General features: G+C 37.9%; 1 protein-coding gene across 3 annotated transcripts in view; it reads left to right on the top strand.

The window, feature by feature from the left end:
- Positions 1-20,348, top strand: part of BZW2 (basic leucine zipper and W2 domains 2) — a 63,910-nt gene that overhangs the window by 2,526 nt on the left and 41,036 nt on the right. The gene's annotated exons all lie outside the window — the stretch shown is intronic.

Raw genomic sequence — 20,348 nt, 5'->3', positions numbered from 1 at the left:
TTTCCCCTCCCATTCACTGGTTCTAATTTGTAGGATACTGGTAGTGAGAATGTATAATGGCTATTGTATTCAGTGTAATTCTAAACACTTGCTGTTTTTTGCAGCTGTGGAGAGCAAGATCCTTGCAAGAATTCTTTCACTGGCTATTAGTAACATTTACTTTCGGTGTACCATAAGCTTTGTAGATTCAAGCTAAGGGACAAGGGTTGGTGTTATGCCTTGAAGAGCGTGCCACAAAACTCTCAATCTCTGGTTGTGGAAGAGAGGGAAAGGAAATGCTGAACAGGTTTCAATGGCTTCAAGCTGCCCCCTTCCCAATACAGTTAAATGACTAATCTTAGCTTGTGTCTTGGAGGCTTGCTTGAATTATGGCAATGTACTGTGTTGCTCTGCCAGCGGTAGCATGGGTCAAAGTTCCTATAACCTGTTTATATGCCAGGGCTTCACATGATCAGAAACCAGGTCTGACCCTGTACACTTTGTCTAGGGAAGGATATAAGAACAGGTCAAACAAGTAGTGATACCTCCATGGCTTATTCTTCCAGCTCCTAGTGGTTCACTGGTAAGCACTTGCTGAACCAAGAGTGGTATCCTTGCATTTAACTTTGTATTTGATAGTCTGAAAGCGGTTTTTTGAACTTATGTATGCTTTGCATCTGCAGCTTCCTGTGGTTTTAGGTTCCACAGCTGCGTGAAGAACTGCGTCCTTTTATTTGTTTTTGAACCTGCTACTTCATGGTTTCATTTAATTCTTTCTAGTTCCTGTTTTTGGAGACAATGAAAAATTGTTCCCTATTCACCTTTGACATGCAGTTCATGGTATGATAGAGCTATATTATTCCCCCATTGTCTCTTTGCCAAACTGAAATCTTAAATCCTTTTGGTCATTCCTGTATAAGAGCCATTCCATACAGCTCTCAAGTGCATTTCTGTAAGATAGTTCTGTTTTCTGCAGGACCTGGGCTATGGAAAACCTCCTTGAAGTGGAGCTGAACCTTTCAGACAGACCCTCTGTTGGTTTTTGGTCCTACTAACTCCACTCCTGATAGCTATTTCCTGGTGAAAAGAGAAAGCATTTAATACGATTGTTCATTTGGATCAATTCAAGTTCATGCAAGCTCAAGGGTTTTTTATTGGTAGAAACATCCTTGTATGTTACCTGATTTTTCTTTTTATTATTTGTGGATAGATGATTTTTTTAGTTGATTTGCATCATATTAAATCATTGACTTCCTTAAGTATTGTTATTTTACTGTAATTTTATTTTAAGGTTTCATTTTTATTTGGATCTCAGAACACTTACTGGGTCCGTGATATGATTTGTCAATGTTGCTAAGTCTTGTTTTGTACCAATAGATGGATTATTAAAATACCTCAAAAGAATAACTGAAGACAGCGAGAGACAGAAGTGCCTGTTACATGTTTGAACACGATGGGTATATCCTTGAGTGACAGGGTATTCTTGTAGCCGGGGTGTCTATCTGAGACCTGGAAAACATGAATATAGATGTCTGTCTCCTACAGATTCCCTGTGCAACCTTGCATGAACTAGGCTTCCCCCACGCTTTGAAATTTAGGGGCAAATCCCATTGCTTGACTTTGGCTGTATCCAAAGTCTGACAAGGTGAGACCTGAGCTTACTTCATCCTCTCTTCAATCCTGACTTACATGGGAAGGATTCTTAAGCATATGGGAGAGAATAGATATATGGGAGAGAAGATATAGTTAATTCTTAATTTTTCTGGGGTAATATGGACTGTAATAAGTAAAGCAAATACACAAATGTTTTTTGTTCAAATATGATGTTGTTACCTTTTGGAGAAATTAATCTGATTAGTCAAATGCTTTAAAAATGAAATTAGGATCTCAGAGTTTGCTGTGTTCCCCAGCTGGAAATACAACATAGCAACACAATGTGGAAGTACCAGTTTAGACTCAAAGATTCATATAACAGTACAGTCCTCTTGACAGGGTTTATTAGTCTGATTTAGCAAGAATGGTGCTGGTTTGCTCCTAGGCCTGATCTGGGTGAGTGGACCTAGCTTCAATGTTTTTGCACTCAGAATATGGCAATGCCAGCACAGCAGCCATCTATAGAGCAAACTGCTATGATAATCCATTAATAATCCATCTATTGGTACAAAACTGCTATATTTAGGCCACACTCCACCTTTTTGGAATTGTGAGTGCAACATTGAAAAAAACATCCCTCGGACCTTTGTTTCGGTAGCTGTAACTCAGTGATGCCGGTGGGAGACTCTTGAGACGGTTTCCGCCTGTGACTGTCAAACTTTTTTTCAGATGAGGAGTGGTGGAGGCAGTTGGGTGTAAACATATCTAATTAGACCTAATCTGTGAGTAAATTTTTAGTTTAAGAGAAGTAAACTGCTTACATAGTGTAGTCATCTACACATATATGTACCTGTTTGCAGGCCTAAGCATCTTGTTTAGGACAAATGAATACGATTATGCATTGAATGATTCTGTGTTATCAAGTTCAGATTGATTTGAGTGGGTCTTCTTTTTTTTTTTTATGGTTCTCAGCTTATTTACTGTCTTCATTCCTCTTGTTCAAATTTAAGAATTCTTACATTTGTGTTGCACATAAGGCAAGAAACTTTCATCTATGTCCATCTCACTGCCTGAGCCTACAAATAAAAATATTTCTGGATGTCATACACAATAAACTGCCATGGTTTCCCATTGAACTGTGGACTTGGTTACTGGTACTATTTCTTTTTCCATGTCACCAATCATTGATTAAATATTAGTTCTCCCCTCAACTGTAGCAATTCATCACAGTAAATTAACTTTTTTCTTAATTTGAAATAACTAAAATACTCAAGGATCATTAAGAGGTAACAATGTTACATGAGAGGAAAATTGACAAATGGAAGAATCTATTGCTTCTCTCTAGAGAGAGAACATGTGGAGTGCAATAACATTCTGCGATGTCTGAAAACCCTTTTGAATTTGGTGTACCATACTTGTTAAATCTAATTGTGGATTATGTAAGAGACCACAAAAGTAAAAATAAAAAGCCCATACAAACAAAGAGCAAGATAAAAAGAGTCCAGTGATCTTGGTAAGTACAGGAGTAAGGCAGTTGTACTTAAGTCACCATAGTGCACCTCAAAATTCTCTTATTTACTGTAAAGTTGAGAGCAGAATGAAACACTTGCATTTCAAAGTAAAAATATTCATTCACCTTAAGTGATTTTACTAGCTTTGGTCTTTTATAAGGTATCATGTTACTGAGCAAGCACGATGAAGGGAAATCATGTATTTATAACATACTGCTCATAAAGGACAGTGTGACTTGGACCACAGTTTTGCAGTAAGGTTGGGTAGCTGCAAGTGGCAATTCACGTGGATCAGATTGTGAGAATAGGGCTTTTTTGGTGTATACTTTCTAGGCAAAGGGAAAGTAGTTCAGAGGTGAGCTAGTCAGTCCCAAATAAATACAGAAGCTGAAACCTGGGTGTTTGTTGATACGTGTGGTAGCAGGTTTTTTCTGTTGCTCAGTCTTGTTCCCACTCTGACTTCAGATATGCTTTTATCAACAAGTATATTTTAATATAGTACAAAAAAATCCCTAAAGTGTTACATATAGAATGAATAATTAATCTTCAATTAACTTATGTGTTTTTCTTTTTCAAAATAAATTCCTAGAAGGCAGGAAAATATTGCCAGGAGGTAAATCAATAGTAATTATTACCACAATAGAGACTTTGTCTTTAAGTAGATGTTTGTTTCTGTGCTTCATAGAGCTTTTGAAATTAGAAGTGTGGTTTAGCAGAAACTTTCACCTAAAATGTTATGTAAGACTTGTAAAATTCATTGAGTACTTCATACGTAGACGTGTTTTGGAGGCCTCTATAAGCCATGCTTTTTTGCACTGAATCCTGTGTCAGATGTGGGAGTTTTGTGTGGAGATTGTTTGCAGCTATTGCAGATTCATAATAGCAGACAAAGGTTGTTGGTTTCAGTCAGTCTGTAAAAAGGAGGGATTATCCCTGGTGAGAATTAGGATTGAGGACAGACAGGTCATGCAAGGAAAATGCTAGACATAGTCTGGGACAGAAGGGTCAGCCAAGGAAACAGGAAGGAAGCATCTCCTGTGGTGTCTTGAATCCCAACAAGTTATACTCTTCTACAACTCTTTTAGCTACTGCAGACAGAAAAATTAAATATGGCTTTGGGGTTGTGCTTCACTGTAACAACCACTATTTAAATACATTTTTTTTTAAATCATGCAGAAAAGGAAGTTTAAACAGTTGAACAGTTTGCAGTGTGCAAGTTTGTCATCCTTTCGTTTGAAGTTTTATCTCCATAAATCCCTTCTTTTCTAGAAATGTTTGTAGAGAGAAAATTCATTCAGTCCATTCAAGTTGTACATTAATCATTTTTTGCAGTAAGGCACAGGTGTGAAATCGTAGCAACATGTTTCTGAGCATTAGCAGATGGAAAGCTTGTCCCTTGTTTTGACTACCATTTTATACCTCAAGAGAGTGAAAAAATTAGATAAACAAGCCATGCCCTTTGTTTTAGATACTCAAGGACGAGTCAATCCTTTATAAAGAATCTGGGCAGGGGAAGATGAAGGCAAAAAGAGGCCCCAGTCTGCATGTCCCCAGGGCCTCCTGAATCCTTGGCTCTGCCCATGAGATCCATCGTTCTGCGCATCAGTCTCAGCTCCATTTCCAGCGTGGGAACGCACTTGCTTCTCCTGTCCTGAGATAAGTAGATGAGGTTTTTTGTGAGGTTTTGAGTTTGGCTATCTTGTTTTGCTTAACTTCATCAGCTGACTCTTCCTTGAGTTAGAGAAAGGAAAAGATACTCATAATTTACTTTTCCAAAGGAACCAAGGCAGGGCTTTATATTTTTCATATTTGTTTATTTCTGTTACAATGTCTACAGTGCTACTGGTGTGTGTTGGAAAGTCATGATTCCTTCTTCCCAATGTGCATTGCCATAGTGTGTCACTTAATTTATTTGCATTGCTGTTGTGCCTCCAAGATCCTTAGTTATGAGAATGGACTGGTTGCTACGTGACCTACCCTTCTAAATAGTCAAGGTATCAGACTATCACAGCTCTCCTGTGATGAAGCTATGTAATTCTTGAACTTTGATCTATATAGCAGTCTCTTACGACTCCTTGGTGATCAGTGCAGCATAACTAAGTGAGACTCATAACCTACAAATCTTTTTTCCCCTCTGAGGCATTGACAATGATCACTAGTGGTCCACGCCTTCCTGAAGCCAAATGTTGCAAAACATTTCAGGGATAGCCTGTTTGATGCTAGGATTAGTTTAATAGCATAATGCTTCCCCCCTGCCCCCCAGTAGTTTTTGTTTCTTGGATGTGGGAAGGTCTGATTCTTTCCCATTTGCCTTTGTCTTGTGCTGTCAGTTTAAACAGTTGTTGACTAGTGTTCCTTTGATCAAAATATTTTTTCAGTTTGATCTGGTACAAAAGCAGTATTTATGGTATGAGGAGACAAGACAAAAAAAATCTTTTGAAGTTGAGGGAGAGCAAAAAGTTGTTGGTGGGAGAGAGGACATTGTCTCCCTAGTGCAGACCAGGATGTTAGTCTATTTATTCTTTTCAACATCTTTGTTGCCTTAATTTTTTTTTTATAATCCTGATACAAATTACTCAGTTCCTGTTATGACTAGGCTGGTAGATTATTGAATAACTATCTTAATCAATGTTCTCAACAGTTGATTAATAAAGGTTCATAGCAACATATAATGTGAAATATCAACTCTCTTCTTTTTCTCTCGATTTTTAAAAAAGAGGAATAGCCTTGCAGTATTGTCAAGAATAGAGGGGAAAAACTATTACAAAGCCCCTAATTGGGAATCATGTTGAGTATCTGTTTTCTTTCATTTTAGATCTTGAAAATATATTTAGTTAACACTGCTGCCACCTTTGCAATTTACCCTCCATTAGCAAAGAACATGTGCCAGCTTTTTCATTTTCTCAGCCCTACAAAGTGTATCAAGCCAGGCAGAGCAGCTCAAGATGGGAAGCAAACTCATTGGAGTTGGATTGCATGGACTTTAACAGTCAGTTCATTGACTTTGGGGGTTTGACTAAACACATCTGTGTTTTAGGATTTTAGCGTCTGTTAACTTTTCTAAATTAGAAACAATTCCTCGTTATTTTTCTTGTTGTAGTATGATAGATACAGTAACTGATAACACTTCTAGCATTTGGCTTTTGAAAAGCTTCTGTTTCTTTCAAAAACACAGGAGATGTAGCACTGAAAGGTTTATGTCCCTTTTTCACTGAAGGTAAATATTGTTCCATAAAATCCATTTCTAGAAACTCACATTCAAGAGCCCTGGGTTAACAGAGATATCTTTCTGAAATTTCAAAGAAGTCAACTAAGCCTTTCATTGTGTTTTCTCAATTAAGGGGAAAGAAAATCTCCTATTAGCTGTCTCATTAATAAACCTTTTAATTTCTTAATATCCTGCTTTTTTGTAGGAAATGAGTTGTAAAAATCTGAGGTAGCTTTTATTTGCATTCTTATTTTCTTTATATGTGTATATATACCTGCACATACATCCTGTGGAAACTTTATTATGTTATCTACAGCAACAGGTTGCTGGCAGTGATCTTTTCATTGCATGAACAATGATACTCTAAACAATAAAATGAATTTCCTGATTAATAGTGTCAAATATCATTGTATCGAGTTGACATTGATACAGGCCAAACAACTGCAAACTGGATGTATGCTTTTTCGGTTAAAGGAAGCAAGGCTGGCTAGGATAGTGATGTTTTATGCCCATTTAAAAAGATATTATACCTGCTTTAATGATTGTGCTGCAAGAGTTAGAAATGAGTAACTTTTGCACTAACTCATAACTTCAGAAACTGGGTTGGGTGAGGGTGGGTTCTTGTGGTCTCACGCTGAGCCTATTCTGTAAATATATTTGTGGTAAACTGGATTTTGAAACTTCTCAGTGAACAATGGAAATTCTGTGAATGATTTAAGAAAGATAAACAATGAAGTCTGCTGGATTAACTATAGAATTGAATAATATACCATTAGTGATTGTAGTATTGTTAATTTTGACTGTATAATTAAACTCTTACTCTGCCTGAAATGTTTTTAGCTGTCACTGAGCTATTCAAGCAGATTGTAAATTTACTGTTGTGAATTTCCCTTGTGACATGGTAGAAACTGTTGAAGGAGGTTGGAGATTTATGATAGGGTATGTTTGATCTAGTTCAAATATTTAAAAAGTTTCTAAAGCTGAAGCTGTTCACCAGAGACTCCTTTAAGATCCTATCCTAAGGTGGGCAAATAAAATATTTTTGATAAACTGTTTTCTGGAAATGCTTACGTTTCTCTGTTGACTCTAAAGAGAGCCAAGGATCACAAGGTCAGAATTACACATCTTGTCAGTCACTTTTAAAGTTAGGTCAAATGAATGCCATCTTTGGGTTCTGTCAGTCGTCTGTTCAGTCAGAAAAAGTGGATATGTAGTTTTGGCTTAGCTGATTGTGGGCTAAAATGATCAACAGTGAAATACGTAGTGGTCCTGCCAACTAATAGCATCAATTAAATTGTCGGGTTTTGCATAAAACTGAGCTGACTTGCAGCTATTCTCACTTCACAGTTTCAGTGTATAGACACATAAGTGCTTCAGAAACAGCTGTAGTTTGTAGTAAATGTTATTGCCCGCAAGTGGAATTTTCTGTCTCTATGGTTGAGTGGGGTAAAATATTATGTACACGTTCCTGTCTACTTCAGGAGGAAGTAATTGGTTCAACTGAAGTAGTCTTTTTAGCTTGGCAGTTTAAACATAGGGTGTCGTTTCATGCTGTTGGTTAAGACAGTCTAAAGGTTAGCTGTGCTCAGTGGCTTTGCATTTTTTTGGCTTTCTTTGCACTGGCACAGGTCCTCATCTGACCTGATGTTAAGTTAGTTCAGGAAACTCAAGAGCAAAAAGCTAGCAAGGGAAGCGAGTTGGCCCATGGAGTGAGCAGTTGAATGATCCAGGAGTATGCCAGCACTGGTGTGGAAATACATGGCTGGGAATGAATGGGAGGGGGCAGGAATGTCCCTTTCCTCAGCAGCTTGCTGGTAGATGGACTTGGTTAGGAGTATTTTGACATGGTATTTGTCTGATCCCATTCGAAGTAGAGCAGGATTGATTTGCAGAGTAGGATTTGATTTAGTAGGAGTAATTGGTTTGTTTCTTCCCTACATTTTGGGCTCTGTTTGGGAAGCCAATCCATTGTCAGAGCCCTCAACCTCCTGTGCATTGTCATGATTTCTAATGTATACAGCAGCCACTGCTTCACAGTATTGTAAACCTCCATAAGGACAATCATGACAATTGATTTACTGACATCAAATTTACTACTGAGCGGTACCAAAGATTTTGAACTTCCACAGGAGGATGGCAGCATGTCTCTCCTTGCTTAAAGGGACTTTAATATGGCTCATCTGCCACAGCCCCTGTTCAAGGGATTTCTTGGGCATTGTCATCCTGAATTTCTGCTGTTACTTTTGATCTTCCTTGGTCACCACTGCTGTTCTCCTCTCTCTGTCCCCCCAGAGCCTGGTATTTTGGTAGCTATAATAACTGTCTATCCACTGAATAAAACTGTACCAGTTAACTGCCCTGTAGAAAGGGCTGGTCTTTCTCCTGTTCCTCTTCCTTCACTGACTACCTCACTTCCACAGATGCAGACCCCTCTCCTCAGGCAGTGATGTGTGTAGTCATGGTCCTAACATTGATGGGATAATTCAGAAAGTTCAAGTAATACAAGACTGCTGCAGAATAAAGCAATCAGTTTCTAATTTTGCCTTGTGAATCTGGACTTAGCTCCTGTATGATGGCTTGTAACTTTGAGGGGACCAGTTTCAGTGACCTAGGTCATCCCTTGTGCTACATAATGGTAGTACAATCAGGAATTTGGGGAACTCCAGATGGCCTAAAATATATATATATATATATATATATATATATATCTCAATCTGTAACTTCTAGCTTTTTGTAATGTCATTATGCTGTTAATGCATGGCACTAATAGTGAAAAACGGACACAAATTGGTGAAGCAACAACCTAATTACTCTGGCTTATAGCTCTGGTGGTTTATATTGCTACTCTCTTTGACTTCATTATGTGAAAATATTTATTAATTCTGAAATTCCAGTCATCTGTAAATATAAATGCATTTTTGAGAACTGGGTTTTTATCTGACTTTAATTATCACAATTGCTTGTAAATGCATATTTTTGAGGAGCAAAGCTATCAAGATGCATGTATAGCAAAAGAGAGGTGCAAAATGAAATTATTTTCACCCTCATTTTACCTTTTTTTTCTTTGTCCCCATTGTTTCTTGCTATTACTTACCATGCTGTGTTTATACATAGGCTGTGAATTTTTTGGGATAGTGTGATGAATTTTTAAAGCCTCCTGCGTGTTTTGGGGGCCTGGGAGGGGAAGATGGGTCTGGATTACCATCACACTGTTACCTTCTTGGTTTTATGCATTTATCTTTTCAGACAAGTGTTGCATTTAATTCCATTTGTGTCCGGATACAGTTTGGAATAAGATTAAGAAAGGGAAGCTAAACTGTTGAAATTTAGCAAAGATGTGGTGTTTGGAGTACTTCTGTGACTGTCAATGCATGGTATGTCAAAAGAGAGACTTTGCCACACGTGATTATTTAACACTTGAGGTAGTAGGGGTCTGTATGCATGTTTGTGTTACAGCACAGATGGGAACATAACTGAATTATTAGAATGTTTTCATTATACATTTTCTTTTTCTCCTGAAGAAAACTGAGCTTGTGCCATTGATCATCTTCGTTTTAACTCTTGAGATTGAAGGCCCTCTGGAAAAATCTGAAACGTGGACAGAAAGTGTATCTAGCACTATATATGCTGTGTTTTCCTCTCTATTTTAAAAGCCTAAGTATATGCATTAGTTTGGTTTTCCTTTGTGTTATTTATTTTTCGCTTTTTAATCTTTACCTGAAGTTATAACATTGGCTAACATCAGTTGTGAAAATTCTGATGTCATAATACTAAGACCGATGGCTTCATATAAGAAGATGCAGTAGAAAGGGAGTAACTGGAATAAAGCCTTTGCCTTTATGTAAGTATTTAATATTAAAAGCGTAGCTAAAATGAAATACAGAAGATACAGTTATGGAGATCACAGTGTTCTATACAGACTAGCTCAGTGATGGTGTGGAGAAGGTCTCTCACAATATTGATATGGCTCAGCCTTTTGTTTTTAGAACTAAGTAGACTAACTTGAATGTTTTCCCTCATCCTAAAAAACCCACAAACTCTAAAGTCCTCTTACAAAATTGGTAATATAATATACTGACCTGTGACAGTTCTCTTGTTGTTTTGTTATCTTTCCTGACTACCTTTCCTTTCTGAACTGCCACACAACTCTCAGTGTTTGTCATACTACTCTCAAGTGGAATATACTGTCACGGATGATTAATACTTGTCTTGGGCATTTGTGGCTTTGAGAGCCTTTCTTGAAGTACAGAGTGAGAAAGAACTTGGAATACATGATGCCTACAAGTTATCCAACCTCAGACCAAAGCTGGACTTACTGGGACAAATTGGCCTTTGATCCAGAAGCTGGTCTCTGAAAGTGGCTTGTGGTAGATGGGTAGTTTTTTTTAAAAAAAGGGGGTGGGGGGAGTCGTATAGATATGTGGGAGAGCTACATTTACTTTCTCTCAATCACTTGTCCTCATTCCTGAAGTATTCAGTTTAGAAGATTGTATAATCTAGTGTTTAATAGCCCTTGACAGACTTTTCTTCCGTGAATTCATCTAAGAGGTTTTTGGGCTTCCACGTAGAGGTGAAGGAATTACTTTCTGAAATGAGACTGGGAGTCCTGGTATGTTAACTGCCAAATGGTGGGTAGAATAGCAAGTGCTGTGCCCCGCTGCTTGTTCTAGTGCTTCTTCATTCTATACCATCTATTTTTCTGGCTAGCCAAGGATACTAGTTGGTTATGCAGGCACTCTTGGCCTGCGCTGTTGTGGTTTCTTTGTGCAATTGTATATCAACCTGTTAGTTATTGCTGTAGAATTATTACAGCTTGGACTGAGAGAAATTATATCAATCACTGCCTAGAAAATCACGTCTTATCTGTGGATTGAAGATATTGTAGTGTTTACTCCTTCTATCATCCATTTGAGGAATTTGTTCACCAAAATTACTGCAGTCTGTCAAAATATGTAGCCAGCCATGAGAAAGAGGAAGCAGACACAGGAAACCTGAGATTGCTGTTGAGATAAAGTGGACTCACTCTAAGAGTGAGAAAAGAGTGAAAAAGAGTCAGTTGGACTCTTTTTCTGTCCAAGTGAATGCTGCTAACAGCATAATCAGCATTAGTCAATATGTTTGGAATAGCTGGCATTGTGCAAAGCATTCCATATATCTCTTGTTTGCTCTTTGCACAGTCTCTTTTTAGCCAGAAATATCAGAACTCGGGTATCTCAAAGCTGATTCATTGCTCTGAAGGTAAAAAGCCCTTCATTAATTTGGTGCGCTCCTTTCCTGTGTACAGGCTTTGAAGAAATAATTAGGGAATTCTAACCTAAAACTTGCTTTACTTCTTATGGCAGTTGGCATTTATTAAAGCTGAGGCCTTCACTGCATACAAGCCTGTAAAAGGTGCTGACTATTAATATGTCCCTCCTCCAATTACTGTATTTAGCTCATGAAAAAAAACCAAAAAACTGTTAGTAACTGGAAGGGATTGCTTTCTGGAGACGCTACACTTTGTATTTGTTTTTTTTTTTTTAAACATAACCTGTGTAATTTTGAAGACAACGTATGGGTTGTCAAATACAGCACTGCTGTATCCTGGTGATCTCCAGTGCTTTTGCTGCTGCTGCTCAGAGCTTTAAGGTAGCAAGAAAAATGGAACTGTCATTTTTTTGATTTTATTGTTATGATATTTGAATTGTGTAAGTAGAACTGACATTGTAAAAATAAAACTTTAAGTGTGCTGATACAGTGCAAAAGAGAAAAAGGGAGGACTTGAGCAGAAAGAGTGGTACTGTACATGAGAAATCCACTCTTCTCATACTAGCCAGCAGCCTTGCAGATTCTAATGCAGTCACAATTAATAGAGAAAACAGGAGGAAAAAAGAGATCTTCCTAGGTTCTGCAGGCCCGGTATCAGGAATTTCAAAATATTATCAGTCTCATCCACAGGCTGCTGTTGAAGATATAAGGCTGTCGTCAAAGATCCAATTCAGCATTACATGAAAACCTCACCCTATTTCTCTGTATCAGGTGTGGTTACTGAGCTGGTCTTATATTGTCTTGTGTCTGACAAACTTCATTGCTAGGAGTGAAGCCTATCTGGTAATTCTTTTAATATTTTTTTCTTCCTAATGCTTGGATTTTTTTGTTTGTCAGAGAACTGGGCGGACGGGGGGGGAACCCTTTAAAGTAACTTCAATAAAGGGATTTTTCCCAGTGTACTGTGAACAGTCTCTAGTACCACTTTCTCTGCTAAACATTATTTTAGTGAAGAACTGAGCTAAGTTGTTCCAGTACCTTTATATTCATGTTTTCCAGAATTTCAGCTAAAATGTTTTTCCTTTAACATGATCATTTCTTACACTGGTTGCTGAGATGATTGCATTTTTAGGATAGGTAGTACAGCTAATGTCTGTCCGAATTAAAGAATCCTGTTTTAACATCTGCACAGTCTACTGCAAGTGGTGTCTTGCATAAGAAGAAATACCTTGGCAATTAAGTTTGGAGGAGTACTATGTTCTACTTATTTTCTAAGTTAACCTGACCCTGATCTCTGCCAATCCTTTTTTTCCCCTTCTTTTTCTAAGAGGTTTTGCTGCTGGCAAGACATGCAAGCTTTGAATTGGATGACTAGCCGTTGCCTTAAAATTATTATTAATTGTGTATGAACTGATCTGCGGCACAGTGTCCATTATGTCAAGGTACCAGTTAGGAGCAAAGCAGTCTGAGAGAAGAACTCGTAACTGAAAAGTGCCTAGTACTACACTGCCCTTGAAAAATTATATCTCATTCCTCCTCATAGTTGCTAAAAGAATCCTTATTACTGTAAGATAACTTTTTGTGTGTGTTAACCCATGTGTTTGACTTGATTTTCTTGACCTATATTTTCACCTGTTAACAATTAAGATTTTTTTCTCCATTTTGACTGTGCTGTAATTCATGCATATTTGATATTGTCACTGAATATAGGACATAAAAATCCATTGACTGGTGGTTCAATTTACAGTTGTCTTGACTTTGTGAAGTGCATCTGGAATGCCTTGGTTGTGGGAGGTTGCTTGTTTTTACTTTGTTATTCAGCGGAGCATCTTTAGAAATTCTTTGTCAGTGACCTAAGAAATGTCCCACTCTCCTGCAATAAGTCCATTAGGCTGTATCTCTTGTTCAGTGTGTGATTGTATGTTAATTGGTGGTAGTGATTTCTTGACTGTTTTTCAAGAGACATGTACAACCCATGCAGTTAGGCAATGTGATTTATAGTACAAATTATAATGCATCTGTCTTCTCATTTATATCTGGGTTTATTTAGTTCTAAATTAGATAACTAATTACAGATTACCCAGAATTCTTGGCTAGATAATCTTGCATGAGCAAAATTTTTTGTTTTTTTGCTTAGTGTGTGGCAAGTTTCATTCTGTTCTGGTATTTGCTTCCTAGTGCTTGAGTACTTGCTGCAGTATGAAACAAATTCTAGTTGTTTCGTCGCTGTTTTCTCTCTCCCACCAGGCATATTAATAAATGACAAGTACTTTTATTACAGTGGACAGGTACTCTTTAGTGTGCAAAACACTGTCCTGTGATTAAAATAATAATAATAATAATAATAATTGCCTTCAGAGCTTCTGGGAAGTTCTTTGGGGGAAGACAGAGTATTCAGTGCTAGTCAAAAACCTGCTACCACACTATCTTCAGATATTCTTAAACATGATAACCACTGGTAACTAAGGCTCTCTTCCAAATACGAAATTAAAGGTCGGTATCAAGTTGCTTCATGTACTGTAATGTCATAAGCAAAATTAATCCATAACAGAAGATATATGTTTCAGCAGTAAGCACAGGGATTAACAGTATTGTGTAATTGCATGTAAATATTGAAATGCAAGGTTGATTATATTTAATCTACACATAGTAATGTAACTATTTAGTCATTGCCATTGAGATCGTTTATGGGATATAAATTTGTGTGAGTGAATTTTAACATGGTAAAAATCTGACTCTTATTTTAGTAGATCTTTGTAATGAATGAGGTCTTTGGGATAAAGGTTTCATAAACATCATAACTCTAGTGTTGGCCTCTATGGGCAAAACAAGATAAACCTTATGGCTTCCAGTGTTGTTCTTTCTGCTGGTTTGTACCGTGGTTAAAGTTACAGACCCTTAGGTTATTAGTCACTCTTTGAAAGAACTACATTTTAGGGACAGAAGGCAAGAGTAGGAAAATGGTGATGAAGATAGTGAAATCTGTATAAAGAAAATATGGGTTGTTTCACTGCAGCTCAACCCAAAGTGAAGGTGTTTGGTCTCCCCAGTTTTCCTTAGTCACTCCTGAAGCACAGTGTTATTCAGAGGGAAAGGAGATGGAAAAGATGTTTTTTTACAACTGCTCCATTCCCTTCCTTAACACTCAGAATCCTCAGAAACAGCAAATAAGTAGGGCTTTTTATTTGCTTTTTTTTTTTTTTTTTAACACTATCAAAGTAACCTTAGAAGGCTGTAGGGACTATCACTGCTATACTTTGTAATACAGGCTAGCAGACATACTGGCTCAAAAGTGTAAATAAAGAACTTTTCCTTCACAGAGGCCGAATCTGGGAAATGTCATCACCCAAGGTGAATTTCTCAGCGTTGTGAGTGTGTGAAAACTGTGTTTTAACAGAAAATGTTTTACATCTGTAACTATCATCATTGCTATGAGGTGAACTCTCTAACAACTGTGCAGGTTGCATAACAGATGTTCGTTGCTTTTGCTCTGCTGTCATTGTACTAATTCATTGTGAAATGTCTGCGGAAAAAGAGGAAAAGAGAATCCCAGCACTGGCTAAATATCATAGTGGAAAGTGGGAAGCTTGACAAGAATTTGGCAAGAACCTGTGGCTACATCATATCCGCTCTATCCTGTCATCCCCTTAAAATGCTTTCTTCTTCTGTACTGAAAATGATTTACGAGTTTTCCACCTACAGATTTTGTTAGCTCATAATCTAAATGTCTGCTGCCTTTCAGGCAGCTGCTCCCTGTGTGCTGACATATTTCCTCTCTAGTAAGATTGTAAGGGCAGCTCTTCCTCTGTGTCACTGGTGTTCTGCAGACTGCTTTTAACATAACCCCTTGGCTTGTCACTAAACAAACAAAAACAAGAAAAAAAAACAAACCTAAGTCTGAGCCTGAAATGGTGAGAGGATGAAAACACCTAATAGCAACGGTGAATGAAAAAGACCCAGTAAAACTTCTTAACGTCCTTGATATTCCAGTTCTGGGGAAAGAAGATTGACCTTGATACATGTTTTCAATAGAAACTCTCACCATCTATATTTCTATTTTATTTGGCTTCTGTCTTCGGTAATGTGCGCTAATGTCTTGTATGATGTCTGAGCAAGGGAAGGAGATGGAAATAATTTTTGCCAGCATCTGTGCTTTTGAGAACTCATGGTGCTGTGTTGGTGGTGCTCTAAGGGCTCTTTTCAGCACTGTGTCAATCAAACATGGTCAGCACAAGTCACTGCAGTATAGCGCAGAGCACTACAGCTGCAGCCTGAAGACTAGCTATGCTTTGGGTTACAGCCTGCTGCTGTAGGTTTTTTTTTTGTTGCTAAAATGCCCAATATACATAGAGACATAAAAGCTCAGTAGCAAGTTTTATTAAATAGTTGTTCTTTTTTGATGTCTGGCATTGATTTCCCTCTTTTTGCAACTAGGGCAGCAAAGTTTTGCTGCTGTGGAACAACTGTTTCTGAATTCATTGTTAGTATGTTAAAATTTGGAAAATCTCAGATGATTCTGAGATTTTTGTTAAAATAAGTAAGGTAAAGTGATACTAAAAAAAAGAATTGTTTTGGATATAGGTTTTCAGTATTTATTTATTTCAATTTGAGCTATATATTTCCAAGAACAAACACCTTCAGTATTTCAGCTTGGCAGAAACATCAGCCTTGTCAAGGATTTAAATAATTCAGGAGTTAATCATCATAAGAATTTCCCTGTGGTATGGAAAAAAGGCTGCATTTTTGGTTCCAGTTTGGTGAAGCTCTGAAGTAACTTTTTTTTTAATCTTTTGCTGTTTTTATTAATTCAAGACTTGTGTGAAGAGGGTTGGTCAATTATAGAAACTGCTAAATAGCTGTAATTGTAGATGTTCCTCAGTCTCATTTTAACTGTTCAGGCTCTGTTATATAAATGAGAAACAACTGCAGAAAAAGCTGAACTTGTTAACCTCAAGCAGTTTCAGGAGTAGCAACTCAACAACTTGTATAATTCTTAAATATGAATCTAGTTTGTAGAAGCCTCTTAACAAGAGTGGAAGTGGAATTTGGGAAACTGTTGAAGTCATAGTTTTTGATTATCTGATGAATTTTGTAGCTGCAGGTTAGTTACCAGCAGGCTTAGACATTGTGAGGTTCATATGAATCCATTCTGCAGTGGGTGATATGTTCTTCTGTAATGCTGTTGGACATCTCCCACTTGAGTCAGCCCAGCTTTGCTTGCGAGATGCCTACTTGTGAAATACCAGATATCTGGGTATGGGATTTGAAATCACGAGTTTTCTAGCTCCTAATGAGAGAATGAAGAGCAAAGCAGCTATTGCTGAACTTCTCGCATCTTTGGTAGAGCAGTGGTGTTTGTGAAAAAGGTGTGCTAAGAAGCTATTATTTCCACATCTTTTGCCCTGTTTTCTGCTGGCAAGTCTTAGAAGGTATTTCATGTCTGCCTTTACCCACCGCTTATTCTTTTAGGCCTCTGAAACCATTAGTACTTATCTAGCTGTCATTTCACATTTCTCTTTGGCTTTGAGCTACCCAGACCTTGGAAGTTTCAGAATGGAGAATGTGTGTTCAAGGTTTTTATGGTTTATTGGGCTTCATGTCACTTGATAGACAGGCCGCATTACAGTGCAATCAAATGTTCCATGCAAGTTTGAATGCCGCCATGCTGAATTTAGAGCAGGACAGAAGTGATTGCTGGAGGGTGCATATTCTTTATTTAAAATAAAATAAATAGTTTTTGCATTGGATTCACTTTCATAATTTTTAACACTCATTCAGGCACCTGATAGGGTGTCAACAGCTATAAAATCTTGTTTGCAGTATTTAGCATCATTTGTGGTACAGATATGTGCTAGGCTTGTCTTACAGACTGCTGGTTCAGTTTTGCTCAGGCTCAGTCTTCTGCAGTTTCTTGATGAAAGTGCCTTTTCTCTTCCTGGGCCAGTGCTTTAGGGAGTGACTTATAAAGCCTGTCACTTGCTGGAGCAGATTATAGCACAATGCTTTTAAAGCTAAATATAGATGAAGGCAGATCCTGTCTGCCTAGTAATTAACTGTTCAAGAGACTTCTGTTGCACTGAACCTCTAGTCGTTAAATCTGCCACAAGTGGTGAGTTTTACTTTGTTGTTGTTGCTGTTCCCAGCTGTCTTAAAAGGCATATTTTATACCTACAGAAAACAGTTTTAAAATCCATAGTTGAGCTGCAGGTGTATGCAGCCCTTCTAGCAGTGGAAAAAGACATTGCACCAAAGGAAAAAAAAGTCCAGTGCTAGAAGCTTAACATACATGTTTCTATCTTTATAGCAACTGGAAAACCATACTGATATCACTGGTTTGGAGGTCAGATGTCTTTATTCATTTTATTGCCCCCAAGGCTTCTGTTTTTTCATTAAGACATTAAGCAGTGTTGATAATAGTCTGATGGCATGTTTATGCTCTGAAAGAGCAGTGACAGTAGAATTAATTCATGTGTGTTGTGTGGCTTGCTTGCTGCTTCCTTTCCAAACATCATGGGCACCTCCTGTAATCGACTGAAACTAACATTTTTATTCTCAGAACAAGGGAAAAGGTGGTGTGGGCACTAGCAAAGCATATGAACAATCAAAAATATCTGGGAGAATATTTTACTTTACAGATCAGTCTTTTACAAGTAATTGATGATCACAGAGACAAAGCAGATAAATTTGCCAGATCTAGCTGGTCACTAGTTAGAAGCTGTGTCCTTGCTTATCACTGTTGACTAGTAGATTATCTGCCTAATTAACTCAAAAAGCAACTCCTGTTTCTCTGTCACTGAGACAGGTAAGTGGAGGGATAGGTTGGCTTTCTCTTTATCTTGTGAGGCTCCTGATCACAGAGGAAAAGAAACTTTTGACCTCTGTTGTGAGGAGAAGCTTGGATCCTACAGCACTTTGAGAGCTCCCATGATATCGTGGTTTGACATTTTCAACTCTCTTTGCAGATGGGCAAAATCATTTCCAGAAGGCTATTTAGTGTTGCAGCTTTTTTGAAATTAACTTAGTCTGTTAAAACTGTAGCTCTTTTCACTCCGTTGAAAAAAATATATATAATAACAATCTCAGTTATGAATGTGAACCCCTCAGTTTAACTTCTAGTTGCACCTTTTTTATTTTTTTTAAGACTTGCAGGAAGCAAAGCTAACCTTGAATTTGAAATTTACTGGCTCTTTCCCATGCATGCTGGCATATTCTGACCCTAGATAAATCATAAACTTAGGCTAGAAAGCACTGATTTGTTGAGTTACACATTTGAAACACTGCTGAAGTGGCCAGCTAGTGACATGGTGAATGGAAAGATAGTCTGGTGAATGGGAGAATATTATATAGTTAGAGCAATCTTAACAGAGTCATTAAATGAATTCTTAGGGGTAGAGAGACCATTACTTGTATAGTAGTGTGTGATTGATACAGAGTCTTCTAGCCATAGTGCTCGAGTTTCTCTTTATGCATGGTAGGAAGAAGTGCTGGCAAAGGTATGTGCTTTTAAATTAAGCCTGCAGTAGCATTAGTCTCATATTAAATTTTTAATTTAATGAGTCCATGATGAAGAAATACAAATAATATAAATTTACGTAAAATCAAACTTCTTAGAACATACCCGAAGGACAAAGTCTCTTGCATGCTAAGGCTTAATTCTGGGTGAGGAAATCATATATAACACTGACTGAATGATCGGCAGGATGTGAAATAGGCTGTTAGTCTTAGCACTAGCACTGTTGGCAGGGCAAGAGGAGGACTGAAAGGCTGGGAGACTGCAACAACTACTAGGTGCAACAAGACTTGATTGTATTCAAGGTTGTTGGTATTCATCTGTCAGTTTAGCTACTTGTTGCACAAGCTGCATCTCATGTGATTTAACTAACTATATCCTTAGATTAAAAAGGCATTAATATATACACTTTCAGTTTTTTTTTAAATTGCCTGCCAAGACTTGCAGGTAAGATCTGTAGTAATATAAGCCTAATTGTTGTTGTTGTATGTTGTGCCATATACATCCTTAACTATGCATTTGTACACAAAATTGATGAGGGAGGAAAAGTTTGCTATCTTTTATTATGTTTGGAACATATACAGGGTGTTAGGAGCTAAAAGTTTCTGAAATGTATTGGTGTTTGGAAAAAAGTATTTGAGAGGGTTTCGATGCTTAAAAAATTGTCTATGTGGTTAGATCAGCAGGAACCGTGTGTAGCCCTGAGAGTCTGTCTGCCCAAGGCTGTTGACAGCAGAAAGGCTCCCTGTGAGGAGCATCACGGAGAGCGAGGCTTGTGCCGTGTTGAGCCCCACAGAGTTAATTCTCAAACATGTTTTGTAGCATTTTCTGTGCATACTGTAGGTTCTGCATTTGCTGTATGGGCTACACTGTTGTGCCCCTTCCCTGGCTGTAAGGGGGAGCAGAGGCTCCTTTACGTTCCTGCTCGGTTTTGAACTTGAACTTGGGTTGTGTGGGGAGAACTGGCTTTTCGGTCTATTTCTTGTATTTATGGACGATGAGCAAAGGGATGCCGAGGTGACGGAGGGACAGCAGCAGTAGTTCCACTCTCGCTTACTTTCCAGCTTTCTGCATTGTACATTTGCCCAGGGGTGCAAAGTGAGAGTGTCTCCACAAAGAACACAAAGCTGCTTTGTTGTTGTTTTCTTCCTCAACAGAAATACTAAGAGCCAAGTTTTGAGAGCCAGGCTTTGAGAGAAGCACATCTCATTGAAGTTATACTTCTGTTGTAGTACTCTTCATCTTTAAAATGGTGCGATTATTCCTTGAATGTACATCAGGAACTTTCTTTCCCTTTTAC

The sequence above is a fragment of the Apteryx mantelli genome, chromosome 2, assembly GCF_036417845.1.
Source record: "Apteryx mantelli isolate bAptMan1 chromosome 2, bAptMan1.hap1, whole genome shotgun sequence".
In the NCBI taxonomy this organism is placed as follows: Eukaryota; Metazoa; Chordata; class Aves; order Apterygiformes; family Apterygidae; genus Apteryx; species Apteryx mantelli.
Note: the sequence above shows the minus strand (reverse complement) of the source record. Positions and strands in the feature narration are given on the sequence as shown.